Source organism: Ranitomeya imitator, chromosome 7 (assembly GCF_032444005.1).
Source record: "Ranitomeya imitator isolate aRanImi1 chromosome 7, aRanImi1.pri, whole genome shotgun sequence".
Lineage (NCBI taxonomy): Eukaryota > Metazoa > Chordata > Amphibia > Anura > Dendrobatidae > Ranitomeya > Ranitomeya imitator.
This window is the reverse complement of record NC_091288.1, coordinates 47,328,925-47,345,368: the sequence shown is the minus strand read 5'-3', so window position 1 is coordinate 47,345,368 and position 16,444 is coordinate 47,328,925. Positions and strand designations below refer to the sequence as shown.

Here is a 16,444-nt window from a genome sequence, read left to right as displayed (position 1 = left end):
CCCAACTTTATTTATTATGCCCCAAAAATAAGACGAGGGATCTAAGAAGAACACTCCAATATATGTACAATAGATTGCATTGGTGCATGATATCACACTGATAACAATAGATACAATTCCTGACAAATCACACTGACACTATGTATGAAAACAATAAAATTCAGAGTAGTAAACTCACCCAATTTGTCCTTCCATTGTGTGTAACCTGTTGCAAAATATATATATATTTAGTATAACATTTTAAAAAAAAATGCAAAAAAAAGTATTTATGTAATTGGGGTAATAAAGAAAAAAAAAAAAAGAACATAAAATAATATAATAATAATCATGGAGATTGTTTTCAGCAACGCTATGAAATGCATTGTGTGCTTACATTATATTTCAAGTTCACAGTTTAGATAAACCTGATCACATATAATTACCGATCTAGAACTAGCCACAATGGGGGATATGTATTTTATCGAAAAGTAAAGTATGACCATAATAAACACATGTAATACCCTGCTCCAGCTCCCCCATCTAGCCCAGGATTACATGGAGAACCACTTACTTTCTATTCCTTTTTTTGTTCCTTCTTCTTGTAAAGTAGATCCAGCAGATAGAAAGGCTTCAGTGCTAGGAGATCCAGACAGAAATGATCCTTTCTAAACACTGATCCTTATTACTACATGCAGGAACACAACGCATCTGCACTTGTATGCTGTTAAACTAATTTATGGTGGGAATTATATTTTAGCTTGTCAACTCTCAAGCCATAAAACAAAGTTTATTGGAATCACGTGTTCCCATCCAGCCACTCAGGACTCATCTCAATGGAACCATAAATAACCATCAGCTTTAAACTTCTATTCACTAGATTGAGATTCCCAGAAGCCTCTAATAGTAACACCAAACAAAAGAAGGAATATTAAAAAAGTGAAAGTTCTACTGCAGCGCAGGTCATACAGAGCCAAGAGAAAAAATATGATATATAAATATATAAATGTAAAGCCAGGATAGATAAGATAGATAGATAGATAGATAGATAGATAGATAGATAGATAGATAGATAGATAGATAGATAGATAGATAGATAGATAGATAGATAGATAGATAGATAGATATGAGATAGATAGATAATAGATAGATAGATATGAGATAGATAGATAGATAGATAGATAGATAGATAGATAGATAGATAGATAGATAGATAGATATGAGATAGATAATAGATAGATAGATAGATAGATAGATAATAGATAGATAGATATGAGATAGATAGATAGATAGATAATAGATAGATAGATAGATAGATATGAGATAGATAGATAATAGATAGATAGATATGAGATAGATAGATACATATGAGATAGATAGATAGATAGATAGATAATAGATTTCTAACAATTAATAATTTATCAATATTTACAAACAAGATGAAGGGTATTTCCATTTAGAATGTTATGTTCTTTTTTTTTCTAAACTTGATGAGGGCAGTAGGGGAGAATGCACAAGTTTTTATGTTGTTGTTTTCTATATTGTCTCTTATGTTCTTGTTTCTAATGTTTATTTTTCTTTAACTCTTATTATACAGGCATTGTTCGAGAAAGGAATCAGATAAGCATCTGAGGAAGAATTCAGCCTAGGAAAAGAAGTATATAAAGAAGTGGCAAATGGGCGATATCCCAAGAAAGCTAAAATATTTATTTAGAGCTTTTGGTGTCACTTGTAATTACAAGGCAACAAACTGTTTACAACTTCTAGCAGTGAGAACATCTTTGAACTTTGGAGGTTGGGAAGAATCTGGTGTAACGTCATAAAACAAATAGTGTGAATAGTTTTTTGCTTTTTTTTCACTCAAGGTTTCACAAGAATGAATTTAAAGGGCGAGAGTGAAGTAGGAGACCCCAGGATACAGAAGAAGCACAATTCATCACACGATTCAGAAGCACCATATGTGAGGCTGATCATGCATCTCAATTATGATCCAGGAAAATATATACCTATAATATATGGCCAACTAGAACTGGAAATGACAAAAAAATATTTTTATGCATTTATTGCCCTTTATAATTAGTCATTAGGCGGTTAGATACATTGGGGATATATGGACAGTTTGTTTAGTCTTGATGTTAATTATATATTTTTTTTTTAATGTAATTTCTCCACTAATTGGACAGATTTACAAACCAGTGAGTTTGTGACTATGAATTGAACATTATAACTAATGTGTTCATTAATGATTGAAGTGTGTGTGACTATTTGATTTGTAAAGTAACTGATATCATACTATATATATATATATATATATATATATATATATATATATATATATTGTTCAGCTTTTGCATTTCCCTTTTGCTCTGTACAGAAAATCATTTAGTAACTGAAGGGTATTATTCCCATAGAAAGGTATGGGAATTAATGTATGCCATCATCTTTGAAGACAACTCTGCACATAGGCAAAGCAGGTGCATTATTTAACCAGTACATTAATTATTGTCAGCAGCAGAGCAGCATTTTGTGCTATCTATCATACACCATTATATCATATATTTCTGCATTGTAAAACAGTACAGTAAGTAGAAGGAAGAATCTTCTTCTCCAACATTTTTTTTAATGGAGCAGTTTAACTGATGCTTAAGAGATTAAACTCCTTGGCTTATGCCAAGTCTTAAAGATAATGAATAAAGGACATTAGCAGGGATCACGTGCTCTCCATTCCCCTTCAGGTTAACCAAAGGGCAAGTCACACACTAATTCACAGAATACAAGAGAATTGTCCAACAGCGCCTTCCTATGGGCACAGAAAGGAATAACACCATAAAACAAAAAGGAACATGCACTTCATTCACTTCATCTTTGACTTAACCCAAGGATTTGCTTGACTTTAGCAACCATTCTCTCTCTCCAGAGATGTACAGGTATGAAAACTTTCATTGCTCTGCACAGTAAATCTTGGCATAATTAACAATAGATTTGGAGATGCTATTTCAGTTTATAACTAATAATAAGGTTTGTGGCTCATATAAAAACCACATGATTTCATCCCATGCATTTATGTGTGATATGATATGCCATACTTATAAACAAATGTTCTTGCAAGCTAGGTTTTGAAAAAAAAAAAAAAAGTGACTACTTTTGCTTTCTTACTATCTCCAACATGTGTTCTTGAGTATATGGAGAGTAATTCACTATTTAATAATAAAAAAGAAAGTAGTTTGTAAAAGCCCTATGGTTTACCATGAGCATCAAATACCAACATTTCTCCATTGGAATAGTGTTGGTGAACTATTGCATTCTGACATCAAACAGGACAGTGCTCCATTTTCAGGTCTGTCCTAGGCTGGTGGTCATTTAAACATTTCAGCACCAAGTAAAAGTTGTTCTTATGATTTTTTACTTTCTTGCAAAATGCACAGTAAGTAATGCATGGCTTCATTTAGCTTGAGGAAGGCTCCTGTAGCTAAAACATCATGGTTGGGTCAGTGAGATCTTGAATTGCTAGGATGTGTCTGCTGGGGCATGGGTTCTCTATGCCTTTAAAAATCTTGCTGGATGAGTACATTGGATCCATATGTGTTGCAGGTTGTTCCTGTCCAGTGGAGCATCAAAACTAATGGCTTAAAGCTCCACCTGATGGAAATGGAGCATGGAACAGCAAGCAAAGCTGCTAAAAAGATGTCTGATGTTAATACCATTTTTACAATAAAAAAAAAAAAAAATACATAGAAAAATATAGGGACCATTCAGTTATCGCGTTCCCTACATTTTTTCCATGTAAAAAAAAATAGACACAATTAAACTGGATCAGGACATGACATTAAACCCACAAATTCCCAGTCACATGTAAGTGATTATGTGCAAATGAAGTCAATATGCAAAGACTAGGAATCTGCTATATTAGGTCCAACAAACATTCACAAGCATTTTGATGATTTTTTTTTTCTCAATCTGATTTTGCAGGATTCTCATGAACTGTGGTTATAAAGTTTATTGAAGAGGGCTTAGGATAAAATATTCAACCCAGCTTTCTGATGAATTCCACAGAAAACAAAGGGAGCTTTCTCCAGTGTTGAAGACTAATAATGTGCGTGGTTCGGAAGGAACAGAATGTGGGAATACATGGTATGGTATAATATAATAGGCTTTGTGTATGAAAACAAGTGTACATGGAGAAGTGGAGGAGAAGCCTACAGGAACTATTCAGGGAATTACTTCTCACCTGTGCCATGCAAGGTTTTATTGATTGGTGAAGTCAATACTTCTCATTTCAGTTGCTATCAGAAATATTTGGGCCACAAAGTGCCCATGGCCCAGATATATGAACTCCGCCAATTTCGTAATAGCCTCCTTGACCCAATCTTTAGCATACGATTGTGAGCCCCAATGGGGACAGTGATGATAATGTATGTAAAGCGCTGTGGAATTAATGGTGCTATATAAGTGAGTAAAATAAATAAATACATTTGGTGGCCATCAGAGGAAGGACTTAGGTTTAGTTCCCATGATAAGTTTTTGGAAAGCTTTTAAGGGTATGTGCACACATAGAGAGCTCCACTGCGGTTTTTCCTGTGGATTTATCGCGTTTTCTATTGCGGATTCTGCTGCAGTTTTACATATGCAGTTTTCTATTGGAACAGATGTAAAAACGCTGCGGATTCCGCACAAAGAATTGACATGCTGCGGAAAATAAAACGCTGCGTTTCCACGCATTTTTTTCCGCAGCATGGGCACAGCGTTTTTGGTTTCCCATAGGTTTACATTGTACTGTAAACTCATGGGAAAGTGCTGCGGATCCGCAGCTGCGGAAACGCTGCGGATCCGCAGCAAAATCCGCAACGTGTGCACATACCCTTACACTGCGTATGTTCGCTGCACAAAAAAAAGTGCAGCATCTTACAGCTCCAGCAAAGTTGATGGGATTTTTTAAAAATATCATGCCCACAGTGCTTCGCTTTTACACTGCGTAAACTGACCCGCGACGTGTGTTTGTAATCCGCAACATGTCAATTTCTCTTGCAGGCACGTAGATTTTGTTTTTTGCAGATTTTCCCTATAGAATTGCATAAGAAGCACAAAATTTGCAAGTAAAAAATTACCTAAGCATTTTTAGTGCATTTCCAAAGCCAGAAATAGAAAAAAAGAAAGAAAAATAAACAACTTTATTTAAAACATTACATGCAAAAAAAGACAAAAAAACAACACACAGTGCTAAAAGCACGGTAAAAAATGAACTAAAAATGCAATGAAGAAAAAGGCCAGGAACATTATGTATCTAACTGGTGGAGAAATGCTGTAGAAATTCTACAACATGGGAATGTAGCATTAAACCTTATACCAATGCAATGATCCACTGATTAAAAAAAAAAGAAAGGATATTATGATATTTACACAATTTATTAACCCCTTACCAAATTTTTAATGGGTCCATATGGGAGGGCAAAGAGAATTCTAATTTGTTCCTTCCTAGATATTTACTCTTATGCAAAATGTAGATTGCACATCCTTGACCATTTAATATGACAAATTCCTAAAGTACACGCTTCTCAATGAATTTGGAGCATCTTCAGCACTTCCTTTATTTAAACTGGCATTCAAAGCACCAGTAATAATTAATAAGCCTCTTTATTTTTAAAACATTAATAATAAATATATCCCAAAGGTAATGAAGTCACACTCCTTGTCAAAGCCAAGACTCAAAGCTAAAAATAAAAGAGATCAGCAGGAAATGAACCCTGAAAATTTTGTTTTTTTTGCAGGAGTTCTGCAGGACTGTTTGTTTCAGGTACATGTAAGAAACCCTGTAAAATTACTAACAGCGCAAGCAATTTGTCTTATTTTCTTTTATCAGTCATTTTTAGGTAGTGTTTCTTTAAAGGGAATCTGTCACATGTTTTTTTCCAACCCATCTGAGAGCAGCATGATGTAGAGGCAGAGATCCTGATTGCAGCAATGTATCACTTACTGGGCTGCTTGCTGCAGTTTTGCTAACATCTTTGTTTAATCTGCTGCAGATGTAGCAGTTCTCTGAATGCTGAGCTATACATAACCCGTATCTAGCAGTTCTCCCAATGCTGAGCTCTAAATAACCCCGCCTACAACGCTGATTAGCAGCTTCCTGTGTACACTGTGCATAGGCAGAAAGAAGTCAATCAGTGGTGGGGGTGGGGTTATGCAGCGCTCACGAATATGAAGGCGTAAAGGGCAGCAGGTTTTCTAATCCTCTGGTTATAATCTCTTCCTGATAAATAAATTATTTTATCAAAACTACAGCAAGCAGTCCAGTAAGGGACATATCGCTTGAATGCTGTACTGAGATTAGGTGTAAAAAATCTGAGGACAGAATCCTGTTTCGTTTTTATTTGCAAAACAAATTAAATATATAGATACATGTCATACACCTCAATCTAAACAACCCAAGGACATTAACTAGACAGAACTCCAATTAGCCACATCGTCTTTTCTGGTCACTTCTAAGAAATATATAACGAAGTATAAAAAGTGTCTAAGACACAGTACTATAAGGGGGATGTCACATCAGGGCAAGAACTAACAATATAAAGATTATCGGGAGATATTCCAGACTCAGGGACTCAGAATCTTCCTTTATGTGCCAGAGCACAAAGCAACTGCAAAAATCATCCCTCGCTCTAGAGAACTTATCACAACCACATATTACACAGAAGCCATTGATTTCAGTAGGTGCCATATAATAATATATTTTCCTGCAGCAATGCTGAGCTGATCATAAATCTTGCTGAAGGAATCTTTGGTTGATCAATTTGAAAATCAAGAAAAGTTAGTAGTTATTGAGGAATTTAAAGAACAAGATATAAACAAAAATGGAGACCAACGAAATAACTTGAGGCAATGGAATTTAAAAGGACTCTCGCTGGTAGTTGTGCCTAAGCCCCAAAACATCTGATAAACCTCAATGCACGAGCCCAATATTCACAAAGTGCACACGTTTTGCATCAGTCGTGTCTCGCTCAGACTTTGCATTTATTTTACTCTCTGAGGCTGGTTTCTCACTTGCGTAGGTCATAGCTGCGGAGGGCTGCGTACTTTCCGTTAATGCCACGCCTCTTCCATTCAGCCCCGCCTACATCGGCATGCGTCCTGCGTACCTATCTTATCTTTAACATTGGGTAAGCAGGCCATGCGGATGTATGCTGATCCCTCCGCATACATTTTTTGACACTGCGCCGACCGCAACAAAATAAACCATGTTGCGTTCGGCGCAGCGTCATAACAACGCATGCGGAGGCATCCGCATACATCCGCATGGCCTGTGTACCCAATGTTAAAGATAACAGAAAAGCATGTGTGTCCAGCGACTGGTGAAGGTAAAAATACAGTTTAATGAAAATATATTAAAATGCATCCATATATATGGTATCCAGCACTCAGTACACACTCACTATAGAACCTAATGACGATCATGACTAAGACCGCCAGGTCGAAACGCGTAGATATTTTTAATATATTTTCATTAAAAGTTATTTTTTACCTTCACCACTTGCTGGACACACCTGCTTTTCTGTTATCTTACACATTGGGTACGCAGGTCATGCAGATGTATGCAGAAGCCTCCGCATGTGTTGTTATGACGCTGCGCCAAACTGCGCCGAACGCAACATTTAGCAATTTCATGCGGAGGCATCTGCATACATCCACAGGGCCTGCATACCCAATGTTAAAGATAAGATAGGTACGCAGGACACATGCCGATGTAGGCGGAGCTGAATGGAAGAGGCGTGGCAGTGGGCGGGGCTTAACATAGGAAGTACGAGGAAGTACGCCGCCCTCCGCAGCTCTGCCCTACGCAAGTGTGAAGCCAGCCTTATATGTTGCCATTAATTCCACAGCACTTTACAGACCACATCATCATCACTGTCCCCATTGGAGCTCACATAGGACACAACTGATAAATGGGAACCCAGACTATGCTGAAAATCTCTGAGTAAAAAAAAAGATAAATAAATAAAACTGGTATTAATTACAAAGTTGATACATGATAAATTAATTAAAAAATAAAATCTGTCTCAAAACGGCACCAGCAGCGCCTGCGCAGCAGTAGCTATAGGTGATGTGATAGATGCTACTGTGCAGGTGCAGTCAGCGCCACCTTGGAGGAGACACTTTTTTTTTTTGTCTAGCAAGATGGCGCTGATGTCGCCTGTGCAGTAGCATCTATCAGATCGCCGATAGCTACTACTGAACAGGCGCGGTTGGCGCCGTTTTGAGACAGATTTTTTTTTAAATTAATTTATGTATGTAACAACTTTGTAATTAATACCAAACTTATTTATTTATTTATTTATTCTTTATTTATTTATACAAGCCTGCTGAAGGTGATTTTTTAAAAAATAAATATAAATTTAATTATGGAAACTAGCGGGCAGGTCAGTGAGGGATCAGTGACCAGCCAGAAGCCATACAGATGAATACTTAATCAGAGCACCACATGAAGACCCACTTCCAGACCTGCCTTATGGCACGAGCATATCATTAACTGAAAACTGCAAATAAAGATTAAACCACAACCACAAGACAGATTTCATCACTAGGTATCATTGGAATCAGTATAACAACGCCGACCTGACACAGTCTGTAGTTTACTGTGCACAATCCTGCTGACAGATTCCCTTTAACATAATAGACAACTTTTTTTATTTTAACATGCAACCAGTTAGCTGTTGTTGTGTAGAAAGTTGTAGCATTTTGGTCTTGAACATAGTACAAAAACAAACAAAAAAAAAAGAGTGACCTTTATTTTAATTTCTATTCGATAAATCAATAGTATAGAATGTAAGTCCGCAAGGACAGGGTCCTCTCCCCTCTGTACCAGTCTGTCATTGGAAACCTGTTTACTGTAAATGATATCTATAACTCTGTATGTAACCCCTTCTCATGTACAGCACCAAGGAATTAATGGTGCTATATAAATAAATAATAATAATAATAATAGTAGACATGAAAATAAGCAACTTTATCATATATCTTATCAGAGAATTCTGCTTCTGACTGATCAGTGATTATCAAAATTCTCAATTCACAGGTAAAATCTGTATTCAGTGAAGACAGATTTTCTCATTAGGCCAGTCTCACACGTCCAGATAATTCTGGTACCGGAAAAATCGGTACCGGAATTATCCGTGTCTGTGTGTCGGTGCGTTTATGTGGCACATCAGTGTGGCACACGTGCGGCATCCATATGCCGCCCGTGTGCCGACTGGGTACCACACGGAGCATGCAGGAGACAGTGCTAGAGATAAGCGCTGTCCCCTGCATCTGGTGCTGAAGCCGCCATTCATATCTTCTCTCCAGCAGCGTTCGCTAGAGAGAAGATATGAAAAATCCTTTTTTTTTGTTTTTCCGTGTTTAAAATAAAGATCCCTATGGGAGGTGGAGCCGCATATTCATGACTGTAATCGGCGGCCCCACGTGACCGCTCATACAGGAGAAGCTGCGGCAAGGACAGGACGCTGCGAGGGAGCTGGGTGAGTATTTTATTAACAGCGGCCGGGCGCACAGGGGGTGGGAGGGGGGTGGGGACAGGGATCTTTATTTTAAACACAACAAAACAAAAAAAAAAGGATTTTTCATATCTTCTCTCCAGCGAACACTGCTGGAGAGAAGATATGAATGGCGGCTTCAGCATCACGTTGGGGGGACAGCGCTTACTGTAGCGCTGTCTCCTGCACGGCACACGGACTGCACACGGACAGCGTCCGTGTGCGGTACGTGTTTTACACGGACCCATTGACTTCAATGGGTCCGTGTAATCCGTGCGCTCCCACAAACACTGACATGTCTCCGTGTTTTGCACACGGACACACAGTCCGTGAAAACACGCTGACATGTGCAGAGACACATTGGTTTCAATGTGAAACCGGCCTTACTGAGAGAAGATGCCACTGATAAGATTTTATCTAGCTAGAAGGGTAGATGGAGGGCAGAGCGCTGTCTCTAGCGCCTCCACTTCCCATCTACTTAGAAATTCATTAGAAGCAGCTGCCATCTCCTTTCTCAGTAATGGGAGTCTGGCTTTATTGAATACAGATTTTACCTGTGAATTGAGAATTTTGATACTGAATATAGATGAGCGAACCCAAACTTAAAAGTTCGGGGTACAGGACAATTAGTGTCCGGTGTCAAATGCCGAACATGGATTTCTCCCGGAAGCCCATTGCAATGTTCAGAGAGAGAGAGAGAGTATTTTTTAGTTACAGATCCAAAGTTCGCGTCTCCATTGTTTTCAATTGTGTTCAGGGTCTGGTTTAAGTTCAGGTACAGTTCTGGTACCCAAATCAAACTTTTGACTAAAGTTTTGGTCAGGTACCAGAACCCAAACTTTCACTGGTGTGTTTATCTCTAATAATCAATTATCAATTCTAGCTGAGAAAGAAGCAACTTTTTCTGATAACATACAGTTGTGTGAGAAAGTGTTTGCCCTCTTTCCTGATTTCCTATTCTTTTGTATGTTTGTCACACTTAAATGTTTCAGATCACCAATCTAATTTAAACATTAGACAAAGATTACACAAGTAACACAAAAGGCAGTTATTAAATGAAGGTCTTTATTATTAAGGGAAAAAGAAATCCAAACCTACAGGGCCCTGTGTGAAAAATGATTGCCGCATAAACCTAATAACTGGTTGGGCCGCCCTTAGTAGCAACAACTGCAGTCAAGCGTTTGTGATAACTGGCAATGAGCCTTTGACAACACTCTGGAGGAATTTTGGCCCACTCATCTTTTTAGAATTGTTGTAATTCAGCCAGAATAGAGTGTTTCTGAGCATGAACGTCTTTTTAAGGTCATGCCACAGCATCTCAATCGGATTAAGGCCAGGACTTTGACTAGGCCACTCCAAAGTCTTAATTTTGTTTTTCTTAAGCCATTCAGAAGTGGACTTACTGGTGTGTTTTGGATCATTCTCCTGCAGTATAACCCAAGTGCACTTCAGCTTGCGGTCACTAACAGATGGCAGGACATTCCCCTTCTGGATTTTTTGGTAGACAGCAAAACTCATGGTTCCATTTTACCACAGCAAGTCTTCCAGGTTCTGAAGCTGCAAAACAGCCCCAGACCATCACACTACCACCACCATATTTTACTGTTGGTATGATGTTCCTTTTCTGAAATGCTGTGTAACTTCTATGCCAGATATAATGGGACATACACCTTCCATAAAGTTAAACTTTTGTCTCATCTGTCCTCAGAGTATTCACCCAAAAGTTTTGGGGATCATCGAGATGTTTTGTGGAAAAACTGAGACGAGCCTTTATGTTTTTATTGCTCAGCAGTGGTTTCATTTTGAAATTCTGCCATGCATGTCATTTTTGCCCAGTCTCTTTCTTATGGTGGAGTCATGAACCCTGACCTTAACTGAGGTAAGTGAGGCCTGCAGTTCTTTGGATGTTGTTTGTGACCTCTTTGTTGAGACATTACTGCGCTCTTGTGGTAGTTTTTGTCAGCTGGCCTCTCCTGAGAAGGTTCACCTCTGTTCCATGTTTTCGCCATTTGTGGATAATGACACTCACTGTGGTTCGCTGGAGTCCCAATGCTTTCAAAATGGCTTTATTGCATTTTCAGGACTGGTAGATCTCAATTATTTTGTTTCTCATTCGTTCTAGATTTTTTTTTTTAGATTTTCGCGGCATGTCTAGCTTTTGAGGATCTCTTGGTCTACTTCACTTTGTCAGGCAGGTCCTATTTTAGTGACTTTTTGATTGAGAACAGGCAGTAATCAGACCTCAGTGTTGCTAGAGAATACAAACTCAGCTTCCAAAGATGTGATAAACCGGTTAGTTTATATTTTAAAGGGGGTGGGCAATCACTTTTTCACACAAAGCCCTGTAGGTTTGGAATTTTTTTTCCTTTAATAATAAAGAACTTCATTTAAAAAATTGCATTTTGTCTTTACTTGTGTTATCTTTGTCTAATATCTATGCTTGTTTGCTAATCTGAAACATTTAAATGTGACAAACATGCAAAAGAATGGGAAATCAGGAAGGGGCAAACACTTTTTTACACCACTGTATATTACAAAGTATTTTCATATGTACTATTGATTTATGAAATAAAAATTAAAATGATGATTCCTCTTTAAGTAATCGCTTCCTTTTTTTCTAAAGTTTTCCATACTCATGAGATAACGGTCAGCAGAAAATTAATCCAGCAGACAACCATCACTCATGACCTGCTATACAAATGTGCTCAGCGTGGCTGAAAGTTTAATGTTTTCAATGGGGAGAGAGGAGAAATCCACTGGCAGGAGCCCCTGACAGAGGCTTATTTTTCCTGAAAGCAAAGGAATTGGCTGTTGAAATTTCAAATGCTTGCTCCTCCTTTACCCCAAAATCATCTGTGAGAGGGATTGTCAGGAGGTCTCCATACATATTAGATGGGTGGCCATTGGCAGACACTTTTCATTTAATGGGTATGAGGTAATGTAGGGTAATTTGTGTAAGGTGGAAATGATGGTGTTCTCACATAGATATAGGATTTTTTATGGGCTTATGTTATTTTGTCAAAATACCTCTTGCAATAGAATTATATAAAAACAGCAAACATTATTTTCATGTCTGATACATTTTAATAGCAAGCCACTATGATTGTTAGATGCGGTTGGACTTGATCTGTTAACGCATGCGTATTGTGTCATTCAGCCTTTGAACAGATGATTTACAACAAATGCAAATCCAATTTTGATTAATTTGCAAAATGTATGTGAACAATCGCTTGCAATGGGTGATGATAAACTCACAAGCTTTTTAGCTGGTTGCAACATTGAAACTGTGTAATATATGGTATGTTTGGCCGGCGAAACTATTGGCGAAACATATCTAGTGTGCTTGGTGAGTGAAGCCAGGATCTCAGCCACTTGGTTCTACTTACCTCTTACTCTTACAGGCTTTTATGAGTTCCTGCTTTTCATACTTTACTATTATCTGAAGTTGTATAATATACTTTAGCACTTTTACTTTAGCAATGAATTGTTGTCTTTCATGCCTGACTTCAGTACTTTAACTGTGTAACTACTTATATGGGTATTGCCTTATATAACCCTGTGTAATCCTTCCACCACTCTCCTTTGTGTCTATTTTGTGGCTTGGTTTTATTGATTTTTTTAAAGTCATATATATACCAATATACCAATAAAGATAATTTTGTTGTTTAGATTTGTCCCTCACTCAGTTGTTTCTTTCTTGGTGTTCACACTGAAACCGTTCATACTATGTATGGCATTTTTGCCAAAAAGGGGGCTTTTTTTTATAGTAGCCTTTAGGCAATCAACGACATATCAGAACATAGAAATATAGAGTTATAGAGAAAAATAATAATGTAAAAAATAAGACAGATAGATATTGATAGAACATTGGATAAAAAGATAGATATATATGAAATAGATAGATACGTAGATCGATAGATAGATAGATAGATAGATAGATAGATAGATAGATAGATAGATATGGGATAGATATGGGATAGATAGATAGATAGATAGATAGATAGATAGATAGATAGATAGATAGATAGATATGGGATAGATAGATAGATAGATAGATAGATAGATAGATAGATAGATAGATAGATAGATAGATAGATAGATATGGGATAGATAGATAGATAGATAGATAGATAGATAGATAGATATGGGATAGATAGATAGATAGATAGATAGATAGATAGATAGATAATTAGATAGATAGATAGATAGATAGATAGATAGATAGATAGATAGATAGATATGGGATAGATAGATAGATAGATAGATAGATAGATAGATAGATAGATAGATATGGGATAGATAGATATGGGATAGATAGATAGATAGATAATTAGATAGATAGATAGATAGATAGATAGATAGATAGATAGATAGATAGATATGGGATAGATAGATAGATAGATAGATAGATAGATAGATAGATAGATAGATGTTAGATAGATAGATGTTAGATATATGTTAGATAGATAGATGTTAGATAGATAGATAGATAGATAGATAGATAGATAGATAATTAGATAGATAGATAGATAGATAGATAGATATGGGATAGATAGATAGATAGATAGATAGATAGATAGATAGATAGATAGATAATTAGATAGATAGATAGATAGATAGATAGATAGATAGATAGATAGATATGGGATAGATAGATAGATAGATAGATAGATAGATAGATGTTAGATAGATAGATGTTAGATAGATAGATAGATAGATAGATAGATAGATAGATAGATAGATAGATAATAGATATGGGATAGATAGATAGATAGATAGATAGATAGATAGATAGATAGATAGATAGATAGATAGATAGATTTTGGAAGGATTAGAGGTAGAGGTCATGCTTAAATGAGAATCTTTGATCTTTGGAAGGAGCTAGCTTTCTGGCAGCCATACAAACACCTGGTCTACAGGAGAGGAATCTGTTTATGTTTTACCCTGTCAGGATAGACATCTCCAGCCCAATGAGGATTGTATGCAAACTATTACAAGATTCCTTATAAACATTCTTCAGTGATAGTTGTGTCCTGGTAAGGAAATTCTGGTTATTTTACACACAGCTAGGAACCTAAAGAGATCAGAGTTGCACTTTGAAAATTCCATAATGTCAACATGGGGATTGATGATTATCTGCAGACCAGAGAACATTGTGATCTTCATAGGAGTCAGCTCTGTAGCTCACATGGTCCTCATTACAATAACTGCAGTGAAAAAAGGTCTCCTCTACAGTAAAGGCATCTTTACATCCTCTTTTGCAATGTGTGCATTGGCTTTAAGCCCTGCTTAAAAAAAAAAAAAAAAAAAAAAAAAACAACATATATCGAATGTGTTTTGTGTATTTGTCAATTCTATGTGTGATTCCAGTACATAGTACTAAATGGGTGTAAGGATCTAGATGAGAATATGGGGCGTCCTGTAAAAAGATAGGAATAAATATCCATTTAACTAATTTAATAACAACAACAAAACACATAGCACATCATGACATGTAAAGTATAGCACATCATTGAGAAGGGTGAAATATGTTTCTTAATTATTTATTTTTTCAATGTCTAATAATTTTATAAGAGGTAAAAAGGCCTGAAGATGAAAGTGGCCTGAGGGTGAATGTACACTCAGGTAGTAAATGCTAGTTTTAAAATAATGAAAGTGGTGGGAACATTAATGAATCCTGTTCATTTCAACAGGACCAGTTGGCATTAGTGCTTTGTCTCTGTACACACAATTATGAATACATTACCCTTATCAATGTGGCTACATATCTACCAGGAGATAGTTCACAATGGTCAGCAATTGTGAAAGAGCTTTTAGTTAAAATCAATTTTAAACCAAATTCCACAGAATAATCTATACACTTGCACATAACAAAAAAAAAATGCTATATGCATTGCTTCTCTGTCTAGTGAGGAAAACCTGTAGTGGGCACTTGCTGCTTTGGCCCTTGTGCCAGAGGATACAATAGGCTCTGTCTACCCACAGATACCAATCTGCATTGCTAGGAAGATGGGGTGAGCAGCAGAGACCCCACTACAGATTCTCCAGTAAGGTTACCCACCACATCACACCAGATACTTTGTCTATTCTATTGACCCCCCATAAAGTGCTGCACCAAAAATGATGGCAACCGAGACATTTTTACTCTTTTTTACTCAGTTATGAAGACTTCACATATAAAAATAAGCAGAAACTGGTAAATAAGAATGTGGCCATCATTACTACTATCCAATTATATATTTCAGTTTTCTATATGCTTTCTATTCAAGTTTTCCATATATGTAACATTAAGTATGCTGCAAAGTATTGTGTCTGACTCAATAGAATCTTGAGCTATATATATATATCAACTGTGTGTTTATTTGTTACTCTGTCTCCACTGTGATTATGTGTCAATACATACATTTTTTTTTTCAATGTGTGATGGATATATATATATATATATATATATATATATATATATATATATATATATACAATAGGACATACAACATGTATGATTAATGTCTGTATTATATATATATATATATATATATATATATATATATATATATATATATACATGGCCACTATTCAAATTGATCTATAATATATATATATATATATATATATATATATATATATATCTCACTCTAATATATAAATATATATATATATATATATATATATACGCACACTTTAATCATACATATTGCATGTCCTATTTTTCTGCACACGTTGCCATTTATGGATATAGTCATAAGACTTTCCTTGCTTTATATTAAAATTTACCTATTATATATTATTACTAGCAGAATATCTTTCTAATTATTTGACCATCAGTCTATCCATCATCCTGGGGTAGATTATCAATAACAGCATATTTAATACACAATCAATGCATATTTGCACAATCATTCAACCAATCTATTCTACAAGCTTGTAAGCCCATCGTTAATAAAGCA

General features: G+C 36.3%; 1 protein-coding gene across 3 annotated transcripts in view; it reads right to left on the bottom strand.

The window, feature by feature from the left end:
• The window catches only part of HOXD3 (homeobox D3), a 46,191-nt gene that overhangs the window by 25,898 nt on the left and 3,849 nt on the right, over window positions 1-16,444 (bottom strand). Inside the window, exons 1-2 of one of the 3 annotated variants that reach the window (XM_069733195.1) lie at window positions 551-689; window positions 179-205 (exon numbers count right to left, since the gene is read on the bottom strand). The exons of 1 other annotated variant lie outside the window; for it this stretch is intronic. The gene's annotated coding sequence lies outside the window, so the exon portion shown is untranslated. Of the gene's footprint in view, window positions 1-178; window positions 206-550; window positions 690-16,444 lie in introns of those variants that run through there. One more of the 3 variants, XM_069733191.1, reaches the window with a different exon arrangement.